This window comes from Pleurodeles waltl, chromosome 7, assembly GCF_031143425.1.
Source record: "Pleurodeles waltl isolate 20211129_DDA chromosome 7, aPleWal1.hap1.20221129, whole genome shotgun sequence".
NCBI lineage: Eukaryota > Metazoa > Chordata > Amphibia > Caudata > Salamandridae > Pleurodeles > Pleurodeles waltl.
This window is the reverse complement of record NC_090446.1, coordinates 555,427,018-555,442,401: the sequence shown is the minus strand read 5'-3', so window position 1 is coordinate 555,442,401 and position 15,384 is coordinate 555,427,018.

Genomic DNA, 15,384 nt, shown 5'->3' with positions numbered 1-15,384 from the left:
ATTCCCTTCATTAGATAAGAAATTGTTTGAAAAGCTGTGCCTTGGGGTGTTTCTGAAAGCGGTGTGTAGGGTTAATTGCTCTTGCTGGCCGTATAAATTTTGAACTTTGGGGCTCAATCAGAAGCTAGGAGGGCTCAACTAATGGACTTTGCTTCTGAGAATTCTTGAGTGGTATGAGATAGTTGGAAGCTCCACAAGATAAAGGACATTGGCATCTATGGTCTTTTGGACACCGCAACATGTTTTGAACTGAATTCTGTCTGCTACTGGAAGCAAGTGCAGCTTGTGAAGAATGAGGCTGATCTAGTTATACTTCTTTGCTGAGTCAATATGGCTGGCTGCACAGTAAAGGACAGCCTTGAGCAGACCTAGAAGGAAAGGGTATTTGAGCAAGAATGTCAAAAGTCTAATCTAGAAATGACCAAGGAGTGAGCTTCTAAAATTAGATGTTGTTTGGGGAAGAAAATAAATTTGACACCTCACCCCTCAAACAAAATCTAATTTCAGAAGCTCACTCCTTGGTCATGTCTAGATTAGTCTATGTTGATGAATGCTGCTTTGGTCCCATTGTTTATTCGCAAGATGAGTTGAGGGCTGATTCTAGTGTGACGTCTAGGCATCTGGTATTAGGGAAGAGTAAGGGGAAGAAGTACTTTATATTCAACAAATTCTGAATGTACCAGTAATTATTTGTTTTTAAAGAAGTAGATAGAAGGAGAAATTAATTTTTTGTGAAAAAGATGTCCAACTTCAAGGATTCTGAAATCAAGGATTGCAGTAGAAAGAGGCATGTTCATAACATTGACATGTCATCTAGGGTTGATGTACTAAGATGCAATTGTAGATTGTCAGCATATGGTGTGTGGTGACCCCAGAGACCTTTGTCATCTGTCATAGAGGATCTATGTGAAGATTGAATATCATTGGAATTAGCATTGAACTCAGATATGCTGCATGGCTTTTGTGTTATGTTTGTGGTGTTGTCACTGATCTTCACCATGAGGTGTATTGTAAAGTAAGGGTTCAGAACTTTGGCAAGAAAACTCCTGTCTCTAGCCTGTTGTGGTCAATCGTGTCAAAAGCAACAGAGAGGTTGATTAAAATGGTAAGGCAGGTACCACTTTTGTCAAGGATATGCCGTTCATCATGAAGAACTTCTGGATTTGCTAGTGTAATGCGGAACCTGACTGTAAATCCAAGGTAATAGTTGGCCAGTAATTCTTCTTTGGCAATGGCAGAATATAGCTACTCTGCCACAGTTCTTTCTACGTTTTTTCCTAGTCATGGGCGGTTAGCCACTGGGTGGTAGCTAACTGTTTAGGTATGGTTTAATCACAGTTTTTAAGTATAGGCGTAATGTGATGTTTTCGAATGAGCTAAAGAATATTCATTAGTCTGGTGCAATGATCAGATTGCACCAGAAATCATAAAAGGTGGTTGTTGGATCTGACATCCTTGGTGTGGTTTTCCCTCACATTTTTGCTTTCAATCCTCCTGTTCCTGCTGACTTTGTTTTTGTTGGCCTTAGAACTCTGCACACTTTACTACTGCTAACTAGTGGCAAAGTGCTTGTGTTCTCTCCATTAAACATGGTAGAATTGGCTTATAACCAATGGCAACTTTCATTTACTTGTAAGTCCTAAAGTGGAACTACCTGCATCCAGAACCTGCTAGTGAGCCTGTAGCAGTGATTGACCCACACACTACATGTCTCAGACATTCCTTTGCAGCAGGTGTGGGCAGTTCAAAACTGCCATTTCAACCTGGCAAATTAACTGTTTTACCAGGCCTAAAATGTCCTTTTCGATTCATTTATTTCACCCCAAGGCTAGGCTCCAAGCTCCCTGCAGGGCAGGGTGTAGAGTATTTAAAGAGTTAGACATGTACTTTTAACTATTACATGTCCTGGAAGTGAAGTACTCTTACATTTGTTTTTTCACTACTGCATGTCCTGCCTCTCCCATTGGATAACATCGGGTTACCTTAATACATTTATTAAGTGATACCTTTCAATTGGGAGTAGGTAGGAAAATCAAGTTTGGTCTCCAAAGAACTGTAATTTAAAAAATAATTTCTTGGTAAAGTCAGATTTTAAGTTACGATTCTGAAAATGCAAATTTTAGAAAGTTGCCATTTTCTTGGCCCAACCATTGGTGCCTGCAGCCTGTATATGGGTTACATAACGAGGTGTGGCTGGCAGTTGGTCTTTGTGTATTGCTCCCATACAGTAAGACAGAGGAGAAATAGGTGTTGGCAGGATAGTCCATCTCTGTCAGGATGAGGGAAAGGAGCTGTCAAGTACCACACTGCATATCACAAAGACTCTGCCTGAGCACACTCACAAAGGGTTTCACACTAGTCTTTTGTGCCTCCAGACAAGTTGGGGCCTGGGCAGGGAGGAAGGAAATTCTAGACAACTCTGTAGGAGGAATCTCCAGACATTTCTCCCACTTCAAAGCTGGCACCAGGTATATAAATTAGACCCTTAGAACCACCTCTGTAGTACACATCAGGACCTTTGGAGAACTCAGACAAAGGACTGCTGTGCTGCTGTGCTGCTGTGCTGCTCTGCTGCATGGATTGCTACTCTGCTGCCCTGCCGACTGAGTGAGAAGGACTGGACATGCAAATCGAATCCTGGACCACCAGAGTGACTCCAAGCTAGTTGGCTGGCCTCCTGGTCAGAGCTACAGGGACAGAAGAGGCTCTAACCACCCTAAACTCTGCACATTGACTCTGCCTGCTGTGAGTCCCACCCCAAGTTGTGCCACCACAGTCCTGGACCTCTGGGAGTGGGCCTCAAGGTTCTTTACCAGCCCAACCGGGTTCCTAGCAGAACCGTTACAGCTCAGTGCATCATCTCGCAGCTCTGCCTCGGAACCGCTGCTGTGCAATGCATCCCTCAGGTAGGATATCGCAACTCCTCGGAAGCACCACTGTACACAGGACCTTGCATCTCAGCCCTGCTGCTCCTCAGAACCGCTGTGCGCCACACATACTAAAAACAAGACCTCACAATGCTCCACAACCAGGAGTTAAGGTACTTTGTTCAGTGGACTTAACTTGGACCCTGTTTCTAACCCATGCTCCATCGCGGTTGGCCTGAACTTGTGACTTTGCTCTGGTCCGGCAATTCCAAATAACCACAGTTGGCACTGTGGTGCTTTTAGGCACTATTTTTACACAAAATGACATATCTTCGGTTCTACTGATTGCATTTTTGTCATTTTGCTGTCAAATTATTTATTACATTTCACTCTATTTGTCTACGTTGATGTGGGATATTTCCTGTGTTGTGTTGTCTCATTATTACTGATTATGTGCTGCATTAATACTTTTTCACATTGCCTCTAAGTTAAGGCTGACTGCTTTTGTGCAAAGCTGCCTGAGGGTTAAGCATAGGTTAATTTCGGTTTTGCTTATGTTTCGCTCTGACAAGAATTACAGTTGCTGTGTGAATAGTGTTTTATCTCACTCAACCAATAACAACATTTCCTACGGTGGTAAAGTCTTTGATGGTTTTTTTGGGAATTGGATACATGAAGTGATTTGCAGGCTTGAGGTTTTAATGGCTTCCACTAGCTAGTTGGTGGAGATGGGTGTGATGCCTTAGAGGTGTTATATTTTAAGTGGGTGCAGGTAATTTGCTGTTCGGTGTAAAGGTTTCTCTTTTCTGTTGATGAGGCTAGCTGATAGTCATTATGAAAGTAGATTTGTTTTTGATGTATGTACCTGAATAGAACTCAGGTGACATTGTGGAGATTGCTTTTTAGAAGAGGTAGTATAATGATTTTCTACTCTTTCCTAGCTCCTTGTAGTTTTGATAATAGCTCTAGAGATTTTTTCCTTTGAATTTTTCTCAGTGTTTGTGAGTACCTTGTGGTTTGGACAATTGAGTCAAAGAATTAAGGGCCATATGTACGAAGATGTTTTCCCATAGGCACAGAATGGCTAAAACCCTTTGATACATCTGGGCCCAAGTTTTATTTTGGCTGAAGTTGGACTTTTTTTGGGTGGAATTGGTGCTATTTGGCCTAATATCTATGTTTCATGTCACCTTTAGCTGTTGTCTCAACATTTGTTATGGTGCTTGCTTCTTTGAGTAGGGGGGTGATGAGATCTTGGATAGAAGAAGGAGGAAGCTTTGTCTATAGCCTGGCATGTTCTTCTTGCAGAGAAGGATACTGGGGTTTGAAGGTGTGATTACATGTGGATAAGGAAGAGAACCAACAAGTTATATGATCAGTTAATTCTAATGAGAACTAAGCAATTGATGTCATTGAAAATTAACTTGACAATTCTGCCTTTTGTATGAATGGGTGAAAAGCTGTTTTGTTGCATGTTGTGTAATTTCGTTTGTTTGTTGATGGCTGTCTTATCTAAATTTGGGATTTCCTAAGTTGGTGTTGCACACACTTCTAGGAAGGTAATGTTTGTGGGGAGCATGCAGCTCTCTGCTATAATGTGCGTGAGCTGTTAAAACAAGATTGGAGTTACACTTGGGTGGATAGTATTTTGTGTTTAATTGGGCAATGCCTGTGGGTGTAAGGTAGATAGCTAGCTTAGGACATTCAAATGTGTCATGTGGGCAGAGATAACATTGCCACTTGAGAGAGGTTTTCCAAATGACTACAGTGCCACACATGATTCCAGCTTGTCTGGCTTACCTGAAGATCTTGTAAATTTGAGGTATTCTGAGATCGAGAATTGATGGTGAATGCTTGTATCGTCTACTTCAGTGGTTCCCAACCTTTTGACTTCTGTGGACCCCCACTTTATCAATACTGGAACCTGATGATCCCCCACTGAATCATTATTGGAATCCAGGGACCCCCCCCACCACTACCGTGGACCCAGGCCTAAACATTGTTCATGGTTTGATCCTCAAAACAATGCACAACAAATACAAAAATAAGCATTTTATCGAACACATAAAAAAATGATAACACAGTTTATGTAGTTGGCAAACAAAAAACATAAAAAATAAAACTTTTAATTTTAATAGGAAGATTGTAGCTTTTTTAAATTCAATTGAAGCCACACATTGTCCATACTATATTCTCTTTGATGCACTTGCATTGCTCCCACAAATCAATCTGAGGGTATTAGTTTCAATTTTTAGTCTTGAATTCGAAATTCCCTGATAGAGGTGTGGAATTTAAGAAAATATCTACTTGTCCATTGAACAGGTTGCTTCATACATCTACGTGCCCAGTAAAAGAATCTACTTGTCCCTTTGGTGCCATGTGGCGCGGCAACAAATTATAGCAGCAATCTTATTATGCTAGAGCTCTGATAATGGCCTCTCTGATTATGCTAGGGCTAATACTATAGTAAGCCTTGAACACTAGGGTTAGACCTGACAGCCTTAGGGTGGTCATTTCCCAACATTTTGCCTGCCTACCTCCACTTTTCTGACACTGTTTTTGCTAGTTTTAGGACTCTGCACACTTTACTACAGCTAACAAGTGCTAAAGGGCATATGCTTTCTCCCTTAAACATGATAACATTGGGTCATCCCCAATTGGCATATTTAATTTACTTATAAGTCCCTAGTAAAGTGCACTACATGTGCCCTGGGCCTGTAAATTAAATGCTACTAGTGGGCCAGCAGCACTGATTGTGCCACCCACATAAGTAGCCCCTTAACCATGTCTCAGGCCTGCCATGGCAAGGCCTGTATGTGCAGGTTCACTGCTACTTTGACTTGGCATTTAAAAATACTTGCCAAACCTTAAACTCCCTTTTTTCTACACATAAGTTGCCCCTAAGGTAGGCCCTAGGTAACCCAAAGGGCAGGGTGCTATGTAAGTAAAAGGCAGGACATATACATGTGTGTTTTATATGTCCTGGTAGTGGAAAACTCCTACATTTGATGTTCCACTAGTGTGATGCCTGCTCCTTTCATAGGCTAGCATTAGGGCTACCCCCATATACTGTTTTATTGGTTGATTGTGTTCTGAAAGGGGTAACCAAGTCATATGTAGTATGGCCAGAATGGTAATAGAAAATCCTGCCTATTGGTGAGGTTGGATTTTATATTACTAATTTAGAAAATGCCACTTTTAGAAAGTGAGCATTTCCCTACACTTAAAAAACATCTGTGCATCACAGCCTGCCTCCAGCCAACATCTGGGCTGGGCTGGTTGACAGCTCCCTTGTGCATTTCACCCAGACAACTACAAACACAGGACACTCAGTCACACCTGCACTGATCTGCATATTGAATAGGTCTTCCTGGGCTGGAAGGGTGTGGGGCCTGACACTTACATTTCAAAGGCTAGTGGCCTGCCGTCACACAATGGACTGCCAAACGCCCTACTGTTACCCTGGCAGACAGGACTGCACTGAAAGGGGAACTTCTGAACTTCAAATACCACTCTTTGAAGTCTCTGCTACTTCAAAGGCATTTTGGGGGTATATAAACTGGGTCTCTTACCCCACCAACTTAGAGACTTCTGGACCTACACCTGGATCCTGTCAAGAGGAACTGCCTGGCTGCCCAAAGGACTCGTCTGGACTGCTTTGCTGAAAAGGACTGCTGCCCTGCTGTTGCCCTGCTACCCGGCTGGCCTCTGACTTTGCTGGAAGGACTCTGCCTTCCCCCAAAAGTGCTCTCCAAGGGGTTGGATTGAGCTTGCTTCATGTTTTCTGAAGTCTAAGGGCCAAAAAAACTTCATCTCTTCAGGAAACTCCTTGTGCATCGAAAATCAACGCACCGCCTGCCGAAATCGGCACAAAGCCTGCATTCCGATTGGGAAATTGCCGCACAACCGACCGGAATGACGCAGCCCGACTCCTGATTGGAAATTTGACCCAGCGCCTACCTGCAATGGAAAATTTGATGCATCACCTACCAGATCGATCAGCACCCATGCCTTCTTCTAGTGCTTCAAGGATTTTCCCCACATCATCCCTGGGCGTCAAAGTATACCTGCATCGCAGTGAGGAACCAGGACTGTGCAGCGAAAAATGACGTGAGCTCCTTGCAGCGTGAAAAGAAATGCCACATTGCCTGTGGCGCGTCAGAAAATCTGAAGCACACCTTATTTTTCCACGCATCTCCTCCTCTGCAGTCTCTGTGCACCAATATTTTTGACACATATCAGGTACTGTGTGTAAGAAAGAGACAACTTTAAGGATTAAGACTCTTCTTAACCTTTTAAAAGTGATATTTCAACATGTGCTTATTGAATCTTTGTTATTTTATTCAGATAAATATTATCTATTTTTCTAAACCTGTGCGGTGTATTTCTGTGGTGTTTTCACTGTGGTACTGAACGCTATATTGCACAAATAATTTGCAAATTGCCTTCTAAGTTAAGGCTGACTGCTCAGTGCCAAGCTACCAGAGGGTGGGCACATGATAATTTGGATTGTGTGTGACTTACCCTGACTAGAATTGTGGTTCCTACTTGGACAAGACTACATACCTATGCCAACGAGAGACCCCATTTCTAACAACTAGCACTTTCAAGCCCACCTACAGCAATTTCCTTATTTTATCACCTTTCAGCAGATCTACATACTGTGCCTAGAGGAAGCATTAAGCAATAGTGCAAAGGCTGGGATGCCTTTGAGGTTGTGGAAACCTACTAAAATGTTTGTTTCAGTGATTTTTACCAGCTCTTCTCTAATCTTTTCTCATACCAAAAAGATTAGACATTTACTTCTTACAAGTGCAGAAGTAGAAATTCAACCAGGATTGGGAAAAAAGTGGCTGAAGGGAAAGTGAACTTGTAAACACTCAATAGATTTGTGCACAAGCACATCTACACAAACATATTTGCTTGTGCTAAAGTACAGTTCACAAATATGCTCCATGAGTACGATTTCCTGGTCTGCTTCTTAAATTTGCGTGAATTCATGAAAGCCACTGATGCAAGGCGTATACCATGGGTACACTTTTGTGACTTTCTTTAGGAATTGAGCCCCAAAGTAGGTCTGGTGTTAACCAAGGCATTTTGTTTTTATTAAAATCTTATTTTTCTCTCTATCCATGTAGCGGCTGTCTTTACTGTGAGTGATAGCATTCAGCTCTTCCACAAGGAGCATATTGGCCCACAAAGTAATTTTGTTCAGTGAGACCAGAATCTATTTTTTTTTTTTTTTACTTTTTGCCAATGTTTTTTTACAATGTTGAGGGCCTTACAGCTCCTATAACAATAAAGTGTTTTGCAAAAGCCATGTCACACAAAACATGCAGTGACAAAACTAAAAGACTGACCACCAATGTCAGATTGTTTGGCTTTGCCAGTGCTTGTTTATTTCCATGTTTCCCATAACCTTCTTGAAAATTATTGCACTGATTTTTCATTATGAATATTTCTTGGTAATACTAGAATGCATCACCACAGTTTACTAAATGATGCTTTAAAGAAATAGTACCTAAAGTAATTCCGCAAAACTTTTTTTCAGTACTTTACATTTTTTCTAAACATTTTATTTTGAAAGCGAAGAATTGTCAATCTTGCTTACAAGCTTCTTAAAATATTTGCATCTAATCCGAGAGCACTCTGTGACCATTATACTTAGCCTCATGTTGTTAAACTTTTCAAATGTGTGTACACTGGAATCACTGTCAGTAGTGCAGTGTGACTTTACAACATCTATTTAGAGCACTCACCCTAATAACAAAGCCTTTGTATTAATGAACCATAAGTGCAAGTTCACACAGCATTACCTTAAGGACATATTACATCAACAGTTCCTTTTTTTGTGAACTGACAGCCAAAGGGTTTGTGCTGCAGGTGTTTGTGCTGCAGGAGTTTGTGCCTACCTGTCCCAATGACAAAATAAACATGAAAACTTGCTGCCCTTGATCCCAAACAATTAATCCTGGTCATCAGGCTATAGAAATTCCACACAAATGCTTGACCTTTACATTACTTTTCAAAATTTTCAATTGTACATTTATTCACATTATTTATATACACTTTCTTATTCTGTTATTATGAGTTAATTTTCTAAGCAGTGACAGACCTCCTGGGGAGGCTTTGTGGGCCCCCAGGGGTCCCCAAACCACAGGTCGGGAACCACTGATCTACTTTATGGTTTGTAATAATACTGAATAGTTTGTTAAAGTGTGCATTGGTTGAACTGGTGTTTATAAAGAACAAGGACATATGATTTTTGTAGGGGATGCAAATGCATTCATAGTTTGCGTTGGTTTGATGTAATGAGATTGTTAGCCTTGCTGCCTTTTGGGTGGTAGGGATAACTTTGGGTTTCATGTTTTTAATTATGACAACAGAAAACTTATTGGTTAGGAGGCACATGGTTGAATAATAACGTACAGTAAATGCTGATGTGTTGAAAGTTAACTCAGGTGAGAGAGTTTGGTGATGACTTGGTTCAATGTCTTTTGTATTGACGTTTTTGAATGAGTAAACTGAATGAATGTTGCAGATTTAGGTTCCATCAGATGTCGAGGATCTTGCAGATTCAAAGTATGGGCTAAATCAACAAATGAATGCAAAGTTTCCTAATACAGCTACCTCATCAAGGCGCTTATGCAAACCATTTACTAGTAACATTGAGCTAACTCTGTTCTACCTCATGCATATTTATGAGGCGAGTTCCACATTACTATTCACTATGACTCGTTGCCACCATTTCGATGGTTTCAAGTTGGGGGCACCAGACTACGATTGTGTTAAAAGAAAAAAATTAGAGTTACACAAACTTTTTTTAGAAGTAAGCAGTGGGCTTATGATCCACTCCCTTCTTCTAGAAATGCTTTTTTATCAACATTTACAAAGGGGCAGAGGTCTCTTGGATACCCATTCCCATTTTCCAATTAGTTAATGATTCAGAAAAACCTTTCCAAATCATTATACACACTTAGTTCATTTAGCATTTGCAAACCCTCTGTTTTGCTAAACCAGAGGGTTTGAGAATGCTAAAACCCTTTGTACTTATCGCCTGATATGAGCTGCGATATTTTGAATAAGCTGTAGCTGAGATATTGAGGATTTGAGTAGTCCGAAGTGTTGCCACAGACTAGTCTGGATAAGGGCAATTGAGGGGGAAGAAGAGGAAGATTTCGTCAAGCATTGAGCGTATTGGTAACCAGGTCTGTTCTTGTTCACCACCAGGAAGAAATAAGCTACACAATTCTATGTCTATGTTAAATTATTTGTGTGACCAATGTTGGTCCATGGTTAGAAATAGAGTGCTATTGCACTTGATGAAGGTGAATTGCATAGTGGGAAAGGGGGCTCACTGTTTGTAATTATGGGTGGGATGAAGCTGGGCTCAAGTGGCGATGACTCTGGAGGTATCCTCAGTTATCTGGTGGTGAGAGGCACTGATAAGTGAAACCCCTTGGATGTTGGCCAAGGTAATGTGGAGGACCGTGAGCTATAGTGAGCAAATCCGAGGCCTGTCTTAAAGAACAGCCAAAACATGAACTTAACCTGGAGAGCAAAGTAAAGACTAGCAGCAGTGTTGAGGTGACTACAATGAACGAAAAAGTGGTGTTGGAGAGGATTCATGCAGGAACACTTGTAGAACTCATAGGGGGATATTTAAGAGCCCCTAGCGCCACTGGAGCGTCACTTTTAGTGATGCTCTGGTGGCGCTATGCACTGCACCATATTTACAAGGTGGCGTTAAGCCACTTTTTGTGGCTTAATCCCACCTTGTAAATATGGCCCCTTCACATGCAGCACTTTTTGTGGATAGGGTGTGCAATGGGTGCTCTGTGGGTGTGCCACAGCAACACCCATTGCATTTTGACGCTGCCCCAGATTTACAAGTTTTCGTGCACCTGAGGCAGTGCCAAAATCTAACGCCACCCCTGGGGTGGCGTTAGAGTGGCATAGCAAGGAGAAATGCTTTCATTTTTCCTTGTTTTTTGCTCTTTCTATATGTGCTGCATTTTGAAGCAAACATAGAAGGAGCAAATCACCATTGAAGATTGTTTTTGACCAGGAACTGTGTAGAGAGCAAAAGTACAGAACCTGTTTTTGGGCTTAATACAGAGGTGCAGGACTCTTATTTTGGGCTTGCGTTAAATAGCTTTGTGTCATACACAAATCCTGAAAAATTATTCAAGTCACAAGATGGACCCAGTAGAGATGTCTTTCATGACAACTGAGAACTAAATAAAAGCAGCCCTCGCCAATATGAATACTGCCTGAGTCTAGCAAGCAAACAAACCACTGAAAATGAGGTTTGATACGGTATTCCAATCAGGAAATACTTAAAAAAACATAAATTAACTATAGAAAGGTAATATTTAGAGTGTTCATGATAAAATGGCGTGCTGTTTTATAATAATAAAAATGATATCTTTGTATTGTGCTTGTCTTCACAGTGCTTATTTGGATAAAATTCTGTTGATAATTGCAAAATACAAGCTGCAGTTTATAACATTAACTGAACAAGATACTGACTAAAACTGAAATGTTTTATTATGTTTATAGGAAGTAACAGTATTTTAAACATCTGATTACTCTTCATGAAATATTTTTTGTATAGGTTTATGGATTTTCGTACCCAAAATAAACCGAAAAGGATATAGAAATATTTGGTCAATTATACTAAGCTGCCAGTCTAACCTGATATTCATTTAAGTGACCTTGGAAGTGCAAATTGACAATGCCATCTAGCATCTAGAATTAAGTAGGGCACAACTGACTATAGTACGTACTGTGGGGTTCAGTGTGATTATTTAATGAGGAACACATACATATAGAATGTATAAATACAACCCTAATTCATACGTCTTAGAACGTTAAAATGTTAGACTGTTCCCATTAGTCAGGCGCATAATTGGGTTGTAACCCCACACAGCAGCAGGATCTTTGAGATAGCCTTGGCAGTATTATGCGCTTTATAAATGTACTAACATAGCATACTCTAGTACTCCTCTCTTGAAACCTGCATGAAAATGCTCCCTATAGTTTGGATCCATTTGCTGGTGTCCTGATGTATTCAATGACCATTGTTTGAATTGCATCGGACAAATGGTGGAAACATATGTCCCGATGTTAGGGGCCTGAAGAAGACAACACCTGCCTTATTCAGGCCCCCCACATGGAATGAGTGAACAATTGGGTAGGAAAGAGGCGTTGTGAAAAATTAATGTTTAACTTAACCAAAATGCACTCAATCGTGGAGAACAAGACCCACCTCCCACTAGTCTAATAAAATGAATTACAAATGGCTAGTGGTGCCCTGGAAGGTGGAGCTTTCCTGGAGATGCCCGGACATTCTCAAACACAGAATGAGCCACTGCTTTCTGACTTCCATGAACCAGTGCTTAGGGAATATCTAACTAGGTAGATGTTGTAGGATCAACCTGCCCTAGAATACTCAATACTTTGGGTAGCACATATGGGGACTTGAGGATGAAGAAAGCAGAGGAGGGACTATGGAGGTGTCTCTTAGTGATGATACAGAAAACATCACAAAGCCTGCAGAGAGAGGCAAGGAAACAGACACTGAGGTATGTATTCATCATGGATTGCAGAGGACCCCTATCTGGAACCCTTTAGCAGTCACTGTGCAAGACAGAAATGTATACCTTCCCACTGACCACAGTGTTTAACATGTTCTAGAGTGTGAGACATCAACCGAAAGGGTACTGTGGTGCAGTGGAAGGAGAGTGCCTTGTGCTGGGCAACCATGGCAACATGGCCAGGACATGAGAAAGATCATTTAGGGCATTGTATCCCAGGAAACTACGTATACTGTGAACCCAAGGAAGCACAGTGACACAAGTGCTGGATGGCAGCTGAAGAGTGCTTGAGCAGTGCCTGTTTGCTTGGGCACCCGAGAGGAAATGTGGATGGACTCAATATAAGGTGAGCAGGAGAAGAAGCTTAAGTGGACTAGAACCCTCAGGACACCAGCGTTTTGATTTCAAATAGATGGCAGATGGGAAATATCCAACATCATTCCAGAGCCCACAGGAGCAACAAACACCTCCACTAAACAGAACCTGAGTGAAACCTATCAGGACGATATCACTACTTTCAATGGAACACATTAATATATATATATATATATATATATATATATATATATATATATACATATATATACACATCTTCTGTTTTTTCACCAAACAATGTTAGGAAATATAATTTTTAAAAACCTTAGACTTTCACTTAAAAAGCCAAATGACCTTATAGTTAGGTTCTGAATTTACTCGAACAAAACCAGAGAAATTCATTCATTATAGTCAGAGTTATTACAAGTAACTATAACTGACGTCCTAACTATAACCGGCGCCCCCACTATGCACAGTTTTTTTCTTCAATAATCTAACTTCTAATGTTTCATTTTTATTTTTTATTACGTCATAAAAGTTGTCATGAGTGCTGCAATATCTGGGGTTATTAGCAGTGCCTGGCGATGGCGCAAGTTATAGTTACCCTGTGCCGCAAGTGCCTGTGGCCAGGGTTGCAGCCATCCCCCCTAACCAACCAATCCCACACTGCACATGGTCTTTGGCCCTGCACAGCAGGAGTTAACAGCACAGCCTGTCTCTCTTGGTGTGAGAATAGGTGTGAGAGGGGGTCTCTGGTGTGAGTGGCTGTGAGAGTGTCGGTCTGGGTGTGAGAGTGGGTGTGAGAGGGTCTATGTGTATGTGAGTGTGGGTGTGAGAGTGATTGCGCTCCAATAGATGAAAGATGCATTCACCTCCTCCATAGGATTTCAGATTGTTTTTCAATATGGAATTGCGGAGTAAGCACACTTGCTTTGCCTTCGTCAAGCCTGGGAGTTAGGATCATTTGTCCTTTCCAGAAGTGGAGTTTCAACGGGGCACCTGCTACGTTTATATTTGTAAGTGCTTCCTATTGAGGTTTAATTTCAATGAAATGAGCACCATGGCCTGAATGGAAGCTTACCTGCTCGTTTATCTAACAAGAGTCCACTGTTTTCCATAAAATGTCTATCCAACTGGAGCCCTTTCTATTGGTTAGTTTGTAAGTGCTAACTCATTGGGTGACTGGCCAGAGTGGGGGAGGGGAGAGCCACACGCCTCCTCCTCCCCCAGCTGATTTCGGCCTTGTGGACCTCATCCCCCAAGGCCCACTACACTTCAGTAGGGAGGGGGACAATCTCAGCCCTGGGGACCCTATCCCACAGGGCCCATTAAGTAAAGGAGGGAGGCCACGCAGTCACCACGCCCCCATGCAGATTTCAGTCCTGGGGACCCCATTCCCTGGGGCCTGGCCTTATAATATTTGTATTTTTTTGGTAAGGTGGGGCTGCATGGCCCCCAGACAATTTTGGCTCCGGGGACACCATCTCTTGGTGCTGGGCTTAATAAATTTTTTTTTCTTGGGAGGGGGGGCCACATTGCCCCCCTCCCCATGCCGGTCTTCATTCAAGGTACCCCGGGCCCTGTCCATTAGTTCTGAGTGACCCGCTGGGCACCCAGTGTGCAGTGGAACTGCAGTGGGGGGCCTCAAGTCCCCCGCAGTCCCAGCCAGCTCCCCGCTTCCTGTAAGAGTTGGCATTGCTGTCACAGACAGGGAGCTGCTAAACATACAGCTCCCTGTCTGTCAGAGCAGTTGTTTTCTCTGTTTCCCTGCCTGCATCTTTGCAGGCAGGGAAACAGAGGAAACCTCTGCTTGCAGCAAGTGAGAGCTGTTTAACAGCTCTCACTTGCTGCGAGCGGGGTGTTTGCTCTGACTTAGCAGAAGCTGTCAAAGTTCCCGCCAATTCAGAGTAAACAGCCTTGTCCTTTGGGTGGGCATCCTGGGATATAGCAGGAGCCGGGCCTGGTTGTCGGTCCCCAGGGTCCTTATTAGCTCCATGTGATGGGCCGTTCAGCTCATTTCTAATCTTGCATTTGCTCTTGGAAGGTCGTGGTCCCTGAGGCCGGGGTTCCTCAATGGACCCCTATCTTCTTTTATTTCAGCCCTGGAGAGATGGTGGTCCCTCTGGCTACGGGGAGCCACGTGCCCCCCCCCTTAATTGTTAGAAATTGCCCTGGGGAGGTGGAGGTCCCTGGGGCTGTGGGAGGGGTGCCTGCAGTCCCCCACATACAATAGAATACTAGCCCCAAGGAGGTGGTAGTCACCCAGGGCCCGGGGGAGTTCTGAGGGACCCCTCCCTACTACATTTTAAACATTTAGCCCCAGAGAGGTGGCGGTTCCCTGGGCTGCAGGGGGGTCCATAGGCCCCACCCTATATTAAATAGAAACAGCTCAGGGGTATCACAGTCAGCACGTCTCCTACCGTCGTAGGCTGCAATACTTGGATAGACGCCTGGTTTCTTACAGGTTCTGGACCGGCCAAGATAAGGGCGACCCCTTCTAGTAGCCACGGTGTTGCAGACTAGAAAAAAAAGCCAAGGCAGACTGTACACTCCAGAATGAGTCACAGAGGAAAAACCCAAGTAATGGGAAAAACCTCTATCAC